We start from the raw sequence: 19581 nt of genomic DNA, 5'->3' as shown, positions 1-19581 counted from the left end.
AACGGTATTATCCCTAGGCTTTACAATCACATGGACCAATAAATTTCTTTGTATGGCTAAGCCATTTGGAGTCAGGTTTCAGTCATTTCCAACTAAGGTCATAACTGATATCACTCTGCTAAATCAATCTGCCATTCCTAAAAATTCCTCACCCCCCTCCCCCAAAAAATATTCCTTAGCTACTCCTTTCCTAGAAAAGCCTGTGCTCATAAAGTCACACAATATCCACCTGCCCTTGTAATAGATGAAGTAAGTCAAAGTACAGTCGTCTGTGACTTGAATTAGAAATCATAGCTCTTTATTAGCTGGTCATTACTTACAACTAATCCAACCATTAGCTCTCTTTATACTCTCTTCCTTTATGGTTATTGAATCAACTTTCTGGGGAGATGGTTAGAAAGAAATAACTCACCAGGCAAGATGAACAGAAAGTTGATCTTATTCTAAAATTATTGCCAACAATAGGTAAAGGAGTAGAGACCATGTTTAGATCCCTAGCTCGGCATAGACAAAAGGCTGGAGAGTTCTTAAGAGCCAGATAAAGGATCATAGGACACCTGTGTTTGTTCATTGGCCTTACCCAAATGAAAAGTAAATGATCTCATATCTTCATGACAGGATGTAATCTTATAAGGAGCTGAGAAAGTTAGGCTCCTACACTTCTACAGACATTGGCAGAAAAGGGCTCTATGGGTCTTCACTGATTACATTACAGTGGGAAGGCTCCCAGGTCCTCGAGAAAGATATTCCTGTGTTATAAAACTGGCAAGAGTCTTTTTAAGAGATTTCCTTCTCAAAGGGGCAGAGAAGGGATTTACGATGACCAGGTTTCTAAAGTAAATGCTCTAGGAAAAGGTAGATCAGCGGCCTAGAGTCAGGAAAAAGTCTAACATTTAGTCAAGCTGGAGGAAACTTCAAGGCCACTTTGGTCAAGATCTATGGGAAAACAGCAGCAATTGATTTTTTACAATTTATGAAACATCTGTCAAAGTTTTCCAGTTTTGCTGGATTTCCTAAGAAGAATAAAAATAAAAATCTTAATTTTATTTATTCAGAAAAAAAGTTCTGAAGAGAGTTAACCTCATGTCTAGTAAAAGAACTTATGTTCCCCTGTCTGATGCCTATTAGTCCTCTTGGACACAGTGAAAACTGTCCTGAGTATATAACCCCTTATCCACATGATCTCCCACAGAAATTACCCATGAGTTCAAACACTGGTTGCTATGCAACCTGGACGCAACAATTTTGGGGTGTTTGGAAAGTGTCTGTAATAAAAATCAAATAAAGCTCTTTTACTGCAACCATTTAGAAACTCCCTCAGTAGGAGAAGAAGAGGGAGGCTAATGAAATGTAAAAGCCATATCAAAGAGGAAATAGAATTAAAAAGTTGTAGGAAAATCTCACTCTTCTCCCTAGCTATGAAGCCCCTCCTGGTTTTCCTTCCCTCCCTATCAGACCCCTTGATCAATCAACTCGATGTTATCTTCCAGCTTCCTAAAGTGACTTACCTCCTTGTCCTTGTACCTTAATCCTATCCTAGGAATCCCTAAACTTGTATTAATTCAACAATTTACTTTCTCTACCATTACTGTTGCAAAGTCGAATACTATTGGAGAAATCTCAGAACGTTTATCTGCTAGCAGTATTACATATGTAAAGTTCCTGTAGATATAACAATGCCCTCCACAAAGGTGTTCATATCCCAACCCCCAGAATCTGAGAGTATGTGATCTTATATAGCAAAATAAACTTTGCACATGTGATTAAGTTAAGGTTCTTAAAATTGGGAGCTTATCCTGAATTATCCAAGTGGTCCCAAGGGTCAAAGTCAAAAGGAAAGATGTAACAACAGAAGAAGAGAGATGGAGTGATGTGCTTTGAAGGCGAAAGACGGGGCCATGAGCCAAATAATGCAGTTGTTTACTTGTAGCTGGAAAAGGCAAGAAGAAAATTCTCTCCTAGATCCTCTAGAGGAAACACAGCTCTGCCAATACCTTGTTCCTGATCTTGTAAGATTAATTTCAGATTTCTGACCTCCAGCACTTTAAGATAATAAATATGTGGCTCTTCCAGTTGGCTGCCAAAGATGGCAGAGAGTTAGGTCCTACTACTGAATGACTGATGCCATCTCTTGGCCATTTAGTGGCCACGATGATCAAGCAGGTACTGCTGGGCCAGAAGGTAGTGGTGATGTGCTACATGGGCATCAACATTTCTGGCAATTTCTACAAAAGCAGGGTCGGAGCAATCAAAGTGGGCCACCCCACAAGACAAAGTGAGGCCAGGCTGCCCTGGACTACCTCAGGGTATATGATGGGATCCTGTCACACTATGACAGGAAAAAGCAGGTGGTGCTTCCTACTGCCCTCAAAGTTGACTTAAAGTACCAGGCAGTAACACCCACCCTAGAGAAGAAGGGTAAGATCCATTACTGCAAGGAAAAACAGCTCATGAGGTTATGGAAACAGACCAAAAAGAACACGGAGAAGAAAAATGACAAATACACAGAGGTCCTCAAGACTCATGAACTTCTGGACTGTGCCCAGGAGTTCACTTGGTTTGACATGCCCTTCCACAGTAAAGTAGAAAAAATAAAGATGGGTACATGCCATGAAATCATAGCAGAGTTATGGAGAGAACAAATCAGAAAGGAGAAATGCACTGTACAGGCTGGGTCAGAGTGCTAGGAAAGCCCACAGGGAAAGGATTCAGCCCAGCCAAACCAGAAAGTACAGTCAGGTCCTCTACAACTCAGTTGTGCATAATTTCTCTTGCTCAGGTGAACAAACAGGACACACTCACAGCAGACCACAGGTGCCCCAGGCTTTCCATTCAGTTGTGAGGGCTCCATCCCTCCACTTAATGGACTACACAGAAAATAGTAAATGCTTAGATACCTACAATAAACCAACATTCCTAAGTAACTGAAGTAACCTTACCAATTATCTCAAATGATTTTTTTTCTTAAGATACATTCACTTTGAACCACATATAACAAAAAATCTGCAAACCAGGTTTTCCAAAATGAAAAAAGCTAATGTTTCTGCTCACCATTAGTAGGGTGAAATTGTTCAGAGCATGATCTTTGGAATAAGACTGCATAGTATTCAGAATTGTGCTTTCTCCCCCACCCCCAAAATCCATTTCTTAATGCCAGAAACTGAAGATATTCTCTTACATGGCAAAGAAATATTAAAGTTGCAGATGAAATTAAGATTGCTCACCAGCTGACCTTAAAAGAGGGAGATCATCCTGGCTTACACAGGTGAGCAATGTTATCGCAAGGTGCCTTAAAAGTATCCTAGGGAGGCAGAAGAAGAGGTGTGAGTGATGCAGTATGAGAAGGACTCAACTTGCCTTTACCAGCTTTTGAATTTGGAAGGAGGGGACCAGGAGTCAAAAAATGCAGGACAGACTCTAAACGCTGGAAACGGCAAGGAAACAGATTCTCCCTAGACACTCCATAAAAGAATGCATGAACCTTGATCTTAGTTCAGTGAGACCTTTGTCAGATGTGTGAAACACAAATAATAAATCTGTGTTAAGCTGCTAAATTTGTGACAATTTGTTATGGTAGCAATAGAAAACTACATGGTTCAAATTTTGACTATCATTTTGCTTGAGAACATTACTTTTCTATTTCTGTTTATCTGTAAAATGAAATTAAGAATACTATTGACTTGAAGATGGAATACAATATGCATATAATATTTAGAATAATTCCAGACACACAGTAAATGCTCAATAACTGTTAAATGTTGCTATTGTTATTTTATTGTTGTTTTGTATTTACCTTCCTCTTTGATATTTATCATGAGATTTTACCTGAGAGCCATACTTTCAATATATGTTTTTCCTGTATCCATTTAAACAGCACAAGAAAAATTCTTGCTAAATGTTTAATAGCATTGAAGTCCTGAAGTGCCTGGAGTACCTTCTTAGGATGTTTTGTTTTTAGCTTTGAACATCTAACTCATCTTGCTTGTATCTAACTTGCTAGAATAGGCTGCACTACATCATTTGAAAAAAGAACTTTCTTACTTCTTGAAGACTTAATTATAGTGCCGCTGATTGGTGAGTTTGCATTTTAAACCAAGACCTTGAAATAAACACAGTCATTTCAGTTCTTGTTACAACTGGCTGAAAGTGCATTTTCTGATTAGCTTGTCGGCTGAGTGCACCATGACAATAGGGTAAAATTAGCCACACTTGCCAATGACCTAATACTCATTACATTAGATTTTGGCCATTTCTAAGCTTTTTTTTTCCCCCAAATATATCATGTTTGATATACTTGGTGTGTTTACAGTGCGTCCAGACATTTTATGTGAAAAATATAAAAAGTGTTTTCAGTATATGGTTAATTTAAATAATTTGTATGTTCACAAAGTTTTGTTAGACACATAAAAATAAAGTTAATTTATTTTTAATACATTCTAGAGTCCTCTAAGAGATCCCAATCCTAAGCAACATTTATCTTCATGGCTACAAAGTGTAAAGAGTTGGTCTTGCATTAGTCCAACCCTCGTACCCTTCACGATTAATAATAATAGAAATATCTTTTATTGTGATTGACAGCAATATACATTTGAAAGTATAAAAGAGCACTGTTTAGAAAAGAGGACTTGCTGATGCACCACATCTTCGCTAGTTTCAGTGGCTGGTGAAAGAGTAGACTGAGCTTCCTTGTTTGCCATTCGCTCATTCATTTATTCATTCTTTTAATAAATGTTCATTAGGCTTATATAATTAATGTCCCATGAATTATAAAACTCTCTCAAAACTAAATCATGTATCATTTAAGAATATACACACATGTGGTCTGATTTTAAAACTCACAAAATTCAGAATAGCGCTTCCTCTAGGAGAGGTAGAGAGATAGAATGAGCGAGAAATGTGCAGGGAACCATGATGGTGTGGGTGCTGCTGGACGTCTGGGTTTGGTGGTAGGTCCTCAGACGTTGGTTCTATTGCTACGTTTCATAACATACATATAGTTTATGATGTTCTCTTCATGTGCCCAATATTCATTTTAAAAATGATCGACCAATTTATGCCTTAAGTAGCTTATAGGCTTGTATGGTCTCCAGAACTTGACTATTTCTTATATGTTGCACTGTAAACATAGCCTCTCACCCCTCAATTTTTAGGATTCTATCACCTCTTTTTTTTGGAGGGGAGACTATTGGCCTAATTGTTAAAAATCCTTGATTAAAGAGTATTATGAACTTACATGCAATTACTTATCCTGATTCAAAGGCCTGAGAATAATCACTGTCTCATAAGAAGGGCTATGAGTATACTTGCTTGTTTCCTATTTCCTGCTACTGGAACTCAAGGTAGGGTCAGCTACAGGCACAACTCATGTCTAATACAGTGCAAAATAGTTAAAAGGCATGTTTCCAGAACCAGTTCTACTACTAACTCTTTGTGTGACCTTATGCAAGTAACCAAATATTCTGTATTTTATTTTTAAACTTATCAATGTCAAAAGGCTTACATATATACCCTCTCTCCATGGGCCTATAAAATATAATTACAAATAGGAAAGCCTTTTGGAAGCTTAAGTATGCTATGCTGAAGTTGAGTACTATTCTAGGTATTCTTGTTATAAGCATAGGAATCTAATGAGCACTGGTAAAGGAATTTGTGCTTATAATTCAACACAAATAACAAGGTACAAGAGCACAGTGTAGCAGAACACAGGTAGATTTATTGCCAGATACATCTGGGTTGACACCTTGGCTCTGTTTGTTATTACCCGTGTCATCTTTGTCAAATAAGTTTGTTAAGGTATGATAGTAAATCCTACTATCCTCTGCTGATGGGAACGGAAACTGGTTCAACAGCTGAGCAGAGATATGTGGCAACAGCTCTCACATAAAATAGCCATGAGAATGAGCAATTGCACGTCAAGAAATGTATCACGTAGCTCACACAACTATGAAATAACACTGTATGTATGGCTGTTCACTGTGGGGTTATAATTATGTAGGTCTAGAAATAACCTAAGTACATGAAAATAATGAACTGGTTCAAAAAATTCACATCCGTACAACAGAAAATTATAAAGCTATAAAAACATGAAGTTCTTTATAGAACAAATCATATAGTATTTTCTTTAAGATAACTTATTCAGTTATTTTGTACCAAAAGTACAAAAAAATAAATATTCCACCATTTGTGTGCTTTTTAAAGGAAAGATATTAGTTTTAATGTGCATGAAATATTTCTGTAAGGACACACGAGATCAAATCTCTTTGGTGATCTTTGAGGAGGGAAACTGGGAGACTGGAGGACAGAGGTGACAGGGAGACTCCTTTTGTACCTTTCAAATTTTGAACTATTAAGAGATATCACCTATTTGATAAAGAATGAATGGATAGATGGATGGATAAATGGATCATGATATCTGGCATAAAATAAGTGTTCAAAAACCCTTAGCTTTGATAACTCCTTCCTGCCTAAATTATTTTAAAATTAAATGTACACATTTTAATCCTTTACTAATTTCTCCCAATTTCAAATATTCAGTTTCCCAGTTTAAATAAACAGTAAACCTGCCAATTTTTTAAAAATACATATTTCCCTATGGCATCGATTGCAGAACATGGAATAGAATTCTGTGTCTTTCAGCAGATTTTGATTCTTTAAAGAGGGGGTGGGAGCCATTTCAAACCCAAAGTGAACTCAAGAGCATTAGAAATGAGAGAAAGCTCGAGATACCTCTGTACCTCCCCAAAAGCGACAAGGTGAACTCTGCCTGCAAAGCCCAAGCTGCATCATCCTTTGAATTTAGCTCCTCTCCCACCTGACCTTTACGGCCACCTTTGAACAGCAGAAAGAAACTCCCAGATTGAGGAGCCAATAAGCAAAATAATATTCCAGGAAACAGAAGAGACGAATGATGCTACAAATTCAATAATCTAAGTAGTTGGGAGGATAAAGAGAATAATGTGATTTCATTATATTTCCAACCTTTATTCCAATTTTTCTATAAGATTAAAGCAATCTCCCTTTACCCGTTTCCTGAACCACTTTAGAGGCTTTTGGATTCCTAAGATACTGGAATAGGTATGAACCCATTTGGAATTTTCTATTTCAAATCTTAGATTACCTGCTCCCTTAGTACTTTCCATCTTTATGGGTGTTGGTTCTTTTTTAAAAAAAGTAGATTCAGATAGCAATGTCTTTTTTTCCCCTCCTTTTGACTCCATTTACTATTCTGTAATGCCCTTTCTGCTTGATAAATATGTAATCATGAAATATGTGTGTGTGTGTGTGTGTGTGTGTGTGTGTAAAAATAACATGGGCAATGAAAAAGTAATAACCCAAGACAAGGATGTTGAAGGTGAAGCAGTGCAGTCCTGCCATAAGAGTCACACGCATGGGGAGAAGAGTGGGTGCTGTGGGCCCACGGCAGGAGGAAGCTATTATGGTCTTATGGAAAGGGGCTCGAAAGGTTTTGTGAAAGAAGAGGCACTGTCAGGTGCTAAAGGATTTGGATCATGAAATGAAGAGGTGAGGACATCCCAGGTGGGAGAAACAGTGTAAGCAAAGGGATGGAGAATGAAAAACCGAATCCACATTTGACCAGAAGCTGTCGACATGAAACAATATTTCCCCAAGTATGAACTATGTGACATCGAAAATACTAAATGATGTTGGTCGATGTGAGAAAAATCGTTTCATATTTTAATAGCCGAAATCCACACATGGAAAGAGAAACCAAACTTACTGAAACAAGCAGAAGTAAGAAATCCCATGCACTGGTGCCTGCCTTCTGAATTCAGCACTATATCTAGTAACTCTGGTCCCTCAGGAGGTCCCCAGAGTCCTCAGCACCTGTGTGGATTCAGGGACCACGGGAATTCTGATGGAGTGCAACAATAAAAGAATCTCAGGACTAGAACAGCCATTGTACCTTATTTCCCCTATTACTGGAGGCCCCATACCACCTCCCCCCATTGCACTTTCCCTGGAAGGGAGGACAGGTGGTGGCTGTCATCCAGACTGAAGACATGAAGCCATAAAGGTGCAGATAGGTTAAGCTATATGCCAAAGAATGCAAGATACTAAATTTATTTCAATTTTAAAAGTGAATTGTCTTGGGGGGGGGGGGGAACTATAAGTAATAATTTATAATTGCAAGTAGTTCACACTTACGGCAAAAGTCATGAATGTTGTATTAGTTGTCTAGGGCAGACTGAGTAAGGATATTAAAGATACCATCTAAAATCACAAAGAAAGGACATTTTAACATCAAAAATGTAGAAAACATACAGTCTTTAGATACAGGAGCGGTCCTTCAGATTGAAAAGCTAGTTCTCTGAAAAACTGGTTACCTTGAACCTGAATTTTCTCATTTCACCGTGAATAAGTGAAGATATTATAGACAGTCATTGGTCCATGAACCAATATTGAACCTCTGGGACAGGTAACTCTTCATTTGATCAGTACTCAAGTGACAGGCTGAATTCACCTTCTCTAATAAAGTCATCAGGCAGCAGCCTCTCTCCGTCTCATGGCTGTGCCATCCTCTGTGTTGCTTCGTTTCTAGCAGGCTCCGTCTTCATGGAGGGCTTCATTTCTTCAGGCTAACATGAGCATAGCTTCGGGTCCAGGAGGAAGAATAGCCTTCTTCCTGTTGCTCCTTGAAAAGTCCCAGGATCAGTTCTGATTGCATCGGTTTAGGTCAGGTACTCATTCCAACTAAACAATGCAGCCAACAGGAGAAGATATGCTATGTGGCCAGACCTGGGTCACAACCAAGGCTGGTTCCCCAAAGAAAATAAGTGTGTTCTGTCACCCAAAGAATGAATGAGCTCCCTGAGGCCAAAACAGCAGATACCCACTGCAATTTCCAATGCCCCTCCAGTTCTGAAATCCTGTATATGACTGGGGCAAGCTGACCTGAAGAAGTTTAGAGCATATCATAGTAGCTTATGTTATTCCTTACAGTTAGGTGCCATAATGCTGCAGAAGACCTGAAACAAGGATTCTGCCCAGTTTTGAGTGGGATTTAAAACAAAGCATGGGAGAAGAATCGATTTGCAATGAAGTACTTGGAACATCAAAGGGAAAAGGAATAATTATTAAGTGGGCAACGTATTTCAAAGAAAATGTGTTGTTATCTATAAAAAGATAGATGTAGATGCCAAATTCTTGGGCTTAACCAGGCTTATTAGTATAATGTGAGCTTTGTTTTTTTTTTTTTTTCCTTAGGAGCATAAAAACAAATGAGATAAATTTGGGATAGTTAAAAATTCATTTTCTCATCTACAGCCATGCCACCCTGAACATGCCCAATCCCATCTGATCTCGGTAGCTAAGCAGCATCAGGTCTGGTTAGTACTTGGATGAGAGACCACCTAGGAAGATCAGGTGCTATAGGTGTTAAAACACACACACACACACACACACACACAACTCAGTTTCGCCATCTATCATAATATTTTTCTGTTATTTGTATTATTCCATCTGTGAGAAGAGATTCAAAATAAAGACATACAGCACTTAGTATTATCGAGGTCACACAATTATTTTCTCTCCTGAAATTTATTGCTCTCCTTCCTTCTTAACTTGGTGATTCTTAATATAATTAAATGTGCTTTGTCTTCACCCAAATTAGTGCAAACTTTTAGGTTTTCAATTTAAGTCCTAAAGAATTTAGTATCTCTCCTAATCCTTTGAAAGACCTATGCCATCATTTTGGTTTCTTTGATTATAATTATGACAGGATGCTATATATTTTCCTATTTCTAACAATCTAGACTGATCTCATAAAATGTAACCAAGTATATATCTTCCAGAAATAATTAAACAATGAAGATTTTTCAAACCTAGTTCAGAAAAAAACTGAAGTATTTCTCTTTATTTCCTGGGGTTTTTTTTTTTTTCAGACTATTTTTCTTTTCATCTCTGCTATCATAATTCAGTCAAGAGCCCTTCGGTATAATTTCTCAACATAGTAATAAATTTGTTTCTGTTTTTTCTGCCCATGCTTTTTTCTCTCAGACAAACATGAAAGCCAACTTTTGTCTTTATTGCTTCAAGGGTATCTCTGCCCAGAATCACTATGTAGCGCTGTACTTTCATTTTTTCCCTCAAAAAGAAAAAAAAAACTATAGTCCTACACATCTACTTGCTATTTCTAATATACCAAAGCATATGGATCAAACTCTATTTTGGAAATATTCAAAATTATTAAGATGATGATCGAACATAAAGATAAAATTTGGAGTTTTTCCTAAAGAGATTTGACATTTTTAAAGCATTGTCAAATAGCAAGGGATAGTCAATCATTCATTCTTTTAACAAATAATTACTGATTCTCTCAATGTGCCATTCACTATCCAGCACTAAACCAAACATTAGATCCTGCCTCCACAGAGATTCTATTCAAGAGAAGGAAGGAGGAAATAAGCACATAAATGACAATAGTAAAATGTCTTGTTGTGAGAAACAAACTGAGTAAAGAGGTAGAGTGACTGATGGCAAATACGGAAGTCCTCTCTGAGGACATAACATCTGAGCTGAGACAGGGAATGAGAAAAACACAACCATACTATGGAGCTGGACAAACTTCCCGGCAGAAGGAATACATGTGCAAAAGCCTAGAGACTGGAAAGGGTTCGAAGTCAGGGACCAGTGCGCTAGAACATTATTTTTACTTGTCTCCATAACCACTGTGAAACCAAATTGAGATGTTATTTTTTATATTTAATGCACCATTTTAACTTCCTGAAAAGAAATTTACTCCTTAACTTTAATGATGACTTATTTTTCTTATGCAGCAAAGCAGTTCTAAATTCTCTGAGTCTGTCTTTAACATTAAAGAAGCCCTTTGTGAGTAAAAGTTTTTAAAGCTTCAGCTACCGCTCCAGAGTCTAGAAAGGGTTAATACACGTCCCAAAACATCCAATTTACTGCCAAGAAATCCTGTATACCTTGCGACAATCTGGCTGGGTATTTCTTGCCATCTGGTATTTAAAACAAAACCCATTGTGTCGAACTGGCCAGTATTTTTAAAACATAATACAACCGATCTAGATTTTAAACATATATATCCTTTTAACTAGGCTGTGCTAATCTTTGCCTTTCAATGCCCTGGTTTGAATGACATTTCAAACTATCTAACAAAATGTCATATAAAAAAGACTGAAGGATCAGGGCTTGATTGTCTCTTTTGAGCTCAGCAGGATCTTAGCGTCTGTTCCATCTGCTTCCTGTAAGCTCTGGGTCAATCAGAAATCAGCCAGTCTAATGAGGACAAAATGCTGCCTGCTGCCCCAGCTCTGCTCCAGTTCTGTGGCAACGTAGAGAAGAGGCTTCTTGGGCCAGGAATGAGGTAATCTTTGAGAGGATGGACTTCGACATCAGGAAGACAAGCAGAAATCCTAGGCTGCCTCTTAGTGGCATGAAGACCTCAGTCCCTAGGTAACGTAACTGATCTCCACACATTCACTTTTAGCAACTGAAGATAATAATCTTTTATTTGATTTGCTGTGAGATGAAGTGCAAGAATGTGTATAAAGTGTACGGCACATACTAGGTGTTCAACAATAACAGGTATCATTTTTGTTAATTTCAATAAAAAATTTCACTTTCAGATGAATACAGAAACACCTGCTAAGCCATTCCCCATCCTCATAGAGATACAGCAGAAGTTGAGGGTGCACAAGTCTATCAACCCACCAAGGCTATCTCATACCAGTTCAAACACTATATCTATCCTGCTCCCTTTATCTAAGGCTAGGGACCTCGGGAGGACCATTGGCCTAGTGGCCCTCACTGATGAGGGTCCTCAGATTTAGACATGTTAGATTAATACTTTGCAAGGTGATTCCAACATGTCCTTCTTACTGTCCTGTGTCTTCTCTCCAAAGGTCTCCTGGATTTCCAGATAGGAGAAAATAACAGCTGGTAGCAACTTCCCTTCACTCACCCATTCTAAGATATCTATGTTAAAAACCTGTCTCCTGGATATCTGGGGATCTCAAAGTTTGAGAGAAATAAAAAAAAAAAAAATAGTTGATTCTTCCACAATAAAAAGGTCTAGAATGTTCTACCCTACATAGAGTGGAAAACACTTGACACAAATGATTTTACATACTCATCACTTGATGGAGCAATTTGCTATTTGTAACTTAGCAAAAACCAACTATCTTGTAAATAACTTGATTTCTTTAAATCAAAATAAGCTCTGTTAAAAGGCCATATTTCCCATAAAGAAAAAGTGCAGGACTTGAAATATTACAGCAAGAACCTAGAGAACATCTCCAGACAATTCGAAGATCCCTCTGTTTGGTGTTGGCGCCTCCCTGGACCACTGATAATGAGCCTCTGAAGGCTGGGATCCCAGCCGTGGCCCCAGGGGCCACAGATCCCGCCACCTCTATCTGGAGATGAGAACATCAACAGGAAGCCTAGAGTCAGTGGCTGTATTCCAATCACATGATGGGTTATCTAGAAAGCCCTCTCCAGGAGAACCTCTCAAGGAAGTGGTCCCTAGGCCACTGGAAACACTTGTGTTTATGGCAATAGCAATGGCAAAGAGTCCATTCCCACACTGTCAGAGTTTCTGCCTCCTTCTGACCTTATCTCCTGCCACTCTGCTCCCTGCTCAGCCTTCCTGGCCTCCTTTCAATTCTTCTCACACAAACTGTTCTTCCTTGCCTTAAGTCTGAGAACATGGTGGTTTTGGTTTTTTTCCTAATTGGAATCTTTCCCCAGAACAAGCCACATATTTGCAACACCCAGTGCAAATATAAAATGCAGACATTCTTGTTGAAAACTTGTTAAGACTTTAAAGATGGAGACAGCAGAACTTTACACCAAACTCAGGTCTCATACCCACAAAAGCCAGCCCTGATTTTTCTTCTGTTCTTCATACGCCCAGGTCATCATTTCTAGTTGTTCTTTTAGTTGCTTTTTAATTTTCTTTATAAAATTCATCACAATTTTAAATATAATTATTAGCTTGTCGGGGGTGGGGGGGTGGAGGGATGTCTATCTCCCCATTCAACTCCATTTTAGAGTAAGCCTGTAAGGGCAGAGGCTATGCCTCGCCTTAGCCATGGCTGATTCCCTAGTACTTAGAAATGTGTCTGGAACATGTAGACACTTAATAAAAAATGTTGCATGAAGGGATTAATTTGTCTCTCTGCTTTCAGCTTGAAGTCACTTTTAGTACTGAAATCTTCAGTGCATGAAAGAGTAATCGGTGCTCGGTTTGAGTCAGTGTGATGATATTCTCTCATCATCTGAGAAACTGCCTCTTGTTTCCCAGATATGGCTTGCTTTCTAGAATCATTTCATTCCTTTTATGATTTTTTTTCTACCCAAACTTTCATATTTTTCTCATATGATGGAAACATCCTAGTCACTGTGAGGTATATTTAGAAAAGAAGGAGTTGGGTATCATGATGTCTCAGTAGGAAAAGTGAATGAGGAGTTATTCTGACACCAGTAAAGCATAGTATATTGCCATACAATCCCAGCACTAACCATCCAAAGTTAGCAGAGACTTCACAGGTGAAAGAGCACCATCCCCAACAGGATTGCCCCCTCTTCAGACACCAGCCACAGTCAGAGGCCCCAAACCAGCCACATTTCTGACTAAGTAGCTACATACTTGCATTCTCTGGGATGAGCAGGACAGGCCTCCCAAGCAGGTTTGAAATGTCTTAAGAGAGCAAAAAAAGGAGACTGCCCTAGGTTTTTACTGTCCGGGGGGTAGGGACAGGGTTAGGGCTTGCATGTTTGCGAAAGGGCTCATGTGATTTGAATCTCGCATAAGTGCCAAAAGAGGGAACACCAGGCTTTCTTATCAGCTTGTCCAGATGTGAGGTACAATGGGAAGAAGGCGAGGTGAGGCTTAAAAGCTGTCAGCAATCAAACATCGGACTGAAAAAAGATTGGATAAAGTTGTGGTGCACATATACAGTAGAATGTTATTCAGCCATAAAATAAAAAAATGAAATTTTACCATTTGCAATGACATAAATGGACTTAGGGGGTCCATTTATGTTAAGTGAAGTAAGTCAGAGAAAGACAAATACTACATAATTTCACTTATACGTGGAATTTACAGAACAAAATAAATGAACAAAATGCAGACAGACTCATAGATACAGAGAACAAACTGGTGATTCCCAGAAGCTTAGTGGGGCTGAGTGAAAAGGTGAAGGGATTAAGAAGTACAAATTAGTAGTTACACAATAGTCACAAAGATGTAAAGCACAGCGTAGGGAATATAGTCAATAATGTTGTAGTAACTATGTATAGTGCCAGGGAATTATTAGACTAATCAGAGGGATCACTTCATAAGTTTCATAAATGTCTAATCACTATGCTGGATACCTGAAACTAATATAAAATAATAATGAATGTCAACTCTAATGGAAAAATTAAAATTAAAAAATATATGGAGTCAGATCCCTCATTACACAACGTAATGTAGACAGAATATACCATGATCGCTCATGTACTCATTACATAGCTTCAAAATTTATCATATAATTTTTTCTTTCTTCTAAAATTCTTCCCCTTCCCCACTCCCACCAGATTATTTTGAGGTAAATCTTAAACAGCAGATTATTTTGTTTATAAATTTTTCACTATGTTTCTAAAATAGACTTTCCTTTTAAAACATGACTACAATTTCATAGGATCTAAAACAATTTAACAATAATTTATTATTATAATTCATTCTGTATTCATATTTCCATATTTGGCCTATAAGTATTCATTTTTTAAGGGTTTTTTTTTTGCTAGAATTTGGATCCAAGAAACATAATTATAGTTTGTTAGTATGACTTCCATGTCTCTAATAATTTACAGGTTCTTAATAGATCTAATTATATTTTCCTTGCAGTTGTATTGCTGGAAAAACCAAGTTGTTTGTCTTATGGAGATTCCCATAATCTGACGCGTTTCATCCGTGGTGCTGTGCACTTCTCCTGTCTGCCTTTTCTCATGGGATGTTAGGAACAAATGATAGGTGGTTCATAGATCTATTAATTCATTGTGCAAGGATGATTTCCTAATTCCGTCATTCTTTATTGATTAGCGAAAATACTTTTATAAGGAAGAACTTCTCTTTATCAACCATTTGATTACTCTGAGGTATAGCTTTTAAAAGAAAATTACAATAAATGTTCGATCCTTTCCCTGTATCTATCATTATTGTTAATGAGTTGGTGCCCTTGTGTCCTCGAAAGTCAATCTCTGAGTTTATTAGAGGGTTTTTTTTATAAGTACAGTTTTAAACTCATGGATTCAAATATATTTAATTTTATTTTTCTTATGATCAGATTTTCCAACCTTAAACCAATGAGAATCAGTTCATCTTGGGTCTTGAGCTCATTTGGCATGATCCTGGTAATCCCGAAGAGCATTCTTCTCATTTGTTGTGCCAAGGCTAGTCTTGAATGTTTCCTTGAATGAGACATCTCTCCAAAATGCCCTTGTGCTTTTAATAAGAAAATGGTACTTAGAGATTACAATCTGAAAGCAAAAATATTCATTGCTATTGAGTTGGTTGTAGAACTGTTTTATGGCAGGGGATTTTTTTAAATTATTTTCATTCTTATTTCAGATCAATTTGTTAAATTCTAACTCCTGCTTTTATTAATTTTAGTTTTACAGTATCTTAATGTCCTGTTAATGGTTACTAGAGATTATAACATTAGCTTCAACTTATTAAAGTCTAACATTAAAAAAAAAAGCATTTTATCTTCTTCCAGATAATGCAAGGACCTTAGAACAATTTGATCCCATTCATCTCCTTTCTCAATTCACGTCCTTTTCTTGTATTACATAATTTAAAAGTACATATATTTTACTTATATTTTTATTATTGTTTCACATTGTCAATGCTTATTTAGACTTAACCTCTTTCATGCTCATCATTTCTTTCCGCATCTCTATACTTTCATCCGGGACCTTTTTCTACCTGAATAACACCATTTCCTTCAGTGACAATCTTCTGACGATGAATTGTCAGTTTTTTATTTGTCTGAAAGTCTTTATTTCATCTTCATTTTCTCTAGGTTAGAAATTTATTTTCTTTTTGTAATTTGCAAAATACTATCCACTGTATTCTGTAGTCTATTGTTTTTCTAATTTATGTCTTTTTACTCTATTATTTAAAATATTTTTATTTTCATCATTTCTTCTCAGCGTTTTTACCATGATACCTCTAGGTGATTTTCTTTGTATTTAAATTATTTGAGGTGTAATGCTTCTCAAATCTATGGCTTGACATCATTTATCAGTTCTGGAAAAATCTTCAGCCATTACCTCTTCAAATATTCTTCTGCCTCATTTTTTTTCTCCTTCTTCTAGAACTTCAACAAAAGATATATTTCTTTTTTATATCTTATTTATGTCTTTCACTCTTTTCAGTATTTCTAACATTTTATTTATTTGTGCTTCATTGTAGATATTTTCTTCTGACCTACCACTCTGTTCATTAATTCTTCCTTCAGTGGTATCTGATCTTCTGTTAAGTCCAACATTTGAGCCATTAATTTTAGGTATTGTATTTCTCATTTATTTTCATTTTTAGTTCTTTGCAAAAGTTCTTGATCTTGTCTTTTATTTCCTTAGTCAAATTGAGTGCCAGATATTATAAATTAAAAATAACAGATGTAACTTGAGCCTTATAATGTCATTATCTTTCTCCAAAGAGAATTTTCCTTTACTTCTGGGAGGTACCATGAACACTGAAATTCTGGATTTGCTTGATACAATATGAGATTGAAATCATTTGAAGTTGGGCTTTAGTACCTGAGAGTACTGGCCTAATTTCTACATACCCTTACCTGGGCAGTGGATGAATCTATAGGATGCCAACCCAATTCCTATGGAATTGTTAGGGACTTCTTTCTTTCCATGTCTTCCCTCTAGCCACGTGAGTCTGTTGAATTATTCGTTCAGCTTGTCGGGTTCTCAACCAACTTTTTTTTTTTATTTTGCTGGTATCCCTGTTGGAAAAGCAGCCTAAAATTCTGAGCTCATCTCTCTAGGTTTATCTATTCTGGATCTTAGTCCTATAATTCTTTGCAGCCTTGGTAGCTCTTTGATGCCTTCGGAGAGATTATTTTCATATTTTGCCTAACCACTTTTGTTGTTCTTAATGGGAATGTTAGTCCAAATTACCCATTCTTCCTTTATTAGAAGCCTTTGGCTTCTAATATGCTTTAAGATCACTGGCATATTTAGGGCAAAAGTTAACGAAAGCTATTCTCTCTGTGAACTAAAAAACTGTTCAAAAGTTTTAAATCTGAAAAACTAGTAGCACATGAAATTATTTTAGGTGATAAACTTTTTTATTTTGATAGTTATGTATTGATTTTTATAATTACTTTTTCTTTATGGAAAGTTAAAAAATGAGTTGATTTAAAGAAACACATTCATGAGGTAAAAGGTGGTGCTTTAATGTGGTAAAAACTATTGACATCTTTCACAAATAATTTCAGTTTGAAAAACTGATCATGGGCAATTAGAGAAGTGAGAGAGAGATTCCTTTCCTAACTTTATTGGAAACATAAATTAATTATTCATTTTGTGTCCTAACTTTAAGCCAGTTTGCATATTCGAACTATCTGGAATAAGCATATCTGCCAGTCATAGATTCACTTCTCCAAGACAAATAGTGAATATTTTTCATAAGAAATGTATACTTTAGGAATAGCTATTTATTTAAATATGTTAATTCATAGAAATATCTTACAAGGATAATTGTGACTGATTCTTTCTTGAAAAGATAAATATCACTGATCCATCTTAAGATGTCTACTAAAATGATGCAAACTCTTTCAAATGATCCTCCTTCCCAAGGGAAGACATGAGCAAAGATGGGCAGACTGGAGAGAACAAGCTCTACAGGGGCTTTAGAAATGTTTTCTATTAATTTCATTTGGAAGGATCCCAGTTCCCTTTTTTTAATTGCACTTTGAGTTCTCTTCCCAACTTTCAGACTGTACAAACTTTGCTTGATTAATGTGACTTTATTTATATATATATATATTTATGTTTACATATGTATATAGTATACACACAGGTGCGCGCGCACACACACACACATATATTTATATATACGCACACATATATATTGTTTTTGAGATCCAATGTCTCTCTGGAAAAATCGCCTCTCTCTCGTCCTTCATGTGCTTCTAGTTGGACTATCAATCATTGTGCCCTGCTGCTTCTGGTAGGTCAGGCACAGACTGGGTGTTAGTTTCCCATTGCTGCTACAACAAACTACCACAAACTTAGTGACTCAAACAATACAATTGTTTTCTCCAGCAGTGCCTGGAGGTGAGAAATACTAAAATCAAGGTGCCACAAGGCTGTATTTCTTCTGAAGACTGCAGGGGAGAATCCACTCCATTGCTTTTTCTAGCTTCTAGAAATTATCTGAACTTGAAACTATATCTCCATCTTTAAAGCCAAAAGCACGGCCTCTTCCAATCTTGCTCTCTCTCTGACCTTGGCTTCCATCGTCATTATCGCCTTCTCTCTTACAAAGAAACTTGTGGCTATATTGGACTTGTCAAAATAATCCAGAATAATCTCATTTCAAAATCCTTAACTTAATCGCATCTGCAAAATCCCTTTTACTTTTTATGATAACATATTCATGGACTGCAGGGATTCAATCTATTATACTGGGTCAGTCTGAGTACCTGTAGCCCTAGCCGCAGAGATTTTTCAAGAATGAGAGTATAGCCCCATCAAGAGATAACTAGGGAATTTTCTAAAGTTGATATACAGATGTTGAGAAATTTAATCTCTTTCTACCAGTGTTGTTTATCTAAAACACTGTGAATGGCCATCTTGCCTGACACAGAAAGAGACAGAAGCAAACTCAAGTCAGTTTGGAATAATCAGAAGCAAGGAATGGATAGCTGTGTGGAACAGAATTAAAAGACCAGATTCCTAGTAATATCCTTAAAGGTGTCTACTCTGGTAGATTCTGAAATAGTGTCTCCATCTACAAACATCTCAGTATCATAGATCAATTCATTCTCCTTTTGATTTGAATTGAGTTTTTTCCTAATTAACAAAACTGTTTATCTGTTAACTAATCTCTAATCTCTAAATCACATGCCAGGTTATTATATTACCCTGGCTTAAATGATTCAAATCATCAATAGGAAAGGACTTATTTTGTACTCATGCATTTTGTGATCAGAATTTCTGCTTCTTTTCTTTACATGAGAAAAAAAGGAAAAGAAAAATCTACTTGTGGTATCTTCCAATGAGAATATAACAGTATCTTTTCTCCTTATGCCTAAGTTCTCTTCAGAGACTGACTTCTTTTCCAATCACCTTTGTGTTTTTAGCCTTTCCCCCTCCCCCACTGAATGACTAATTTAATTATCTAGTAACACTGATTTCTGCAAACTAACTTGAGATACTAGCTACAAGGAGCCTCAGTGATCTCCTAAAAATACTGTATTCTTTGTAGAAAACAAAACTTGGAACAAAATGTAAACATGGATTTTTTTAAAAAGATATCTATATTGTTTTCATAATAAGTGTAATATTTTTTCCTCCATTTAGACATTT

At 36.8% G+C, this 19581-nt stretch overlaps 2 pseudogenes; both read left to right on the top strand.

The window, feature by feature from the left end:
* The first annotated feature begins 2086 nt into the window (after window positions 1-2086).
* LOC118606903 lies at window positions 2087-2687 on the top strand (annotated as a pseudogene).
* Window positions 2688-9277: 6590 nt separating this feature from the next.
* Window positions 9278-9396, top strand: LOC118607029 (annotated as a pseudogene).
* Window positions 9397-19581: the final 10185 nt, after the last annotated feature.

Source organism: Rousettus aegyptiacus, unplaced genomic scaffold, assembly GCF_014176215.1.
Source record: "Rousettus aegyptiacus isolate mRouAeg1 unplaced genomic scaffold, mRouAeg1.p scaffold_m13_p_8, whole genome shotgun sequence".
Taxonomy (NCBI): Eukaryota; Metazoa; Chordata; class Mammalia; order Chiroptera; family Pteropodidae; genus Rousettus; species Rousettus aegyptiacus.
The sequence above is the reverse complement of the archived record's forward strand: the minus strand, read 5'-3'. Positions and strand labels throughout refer to the sequence as shown.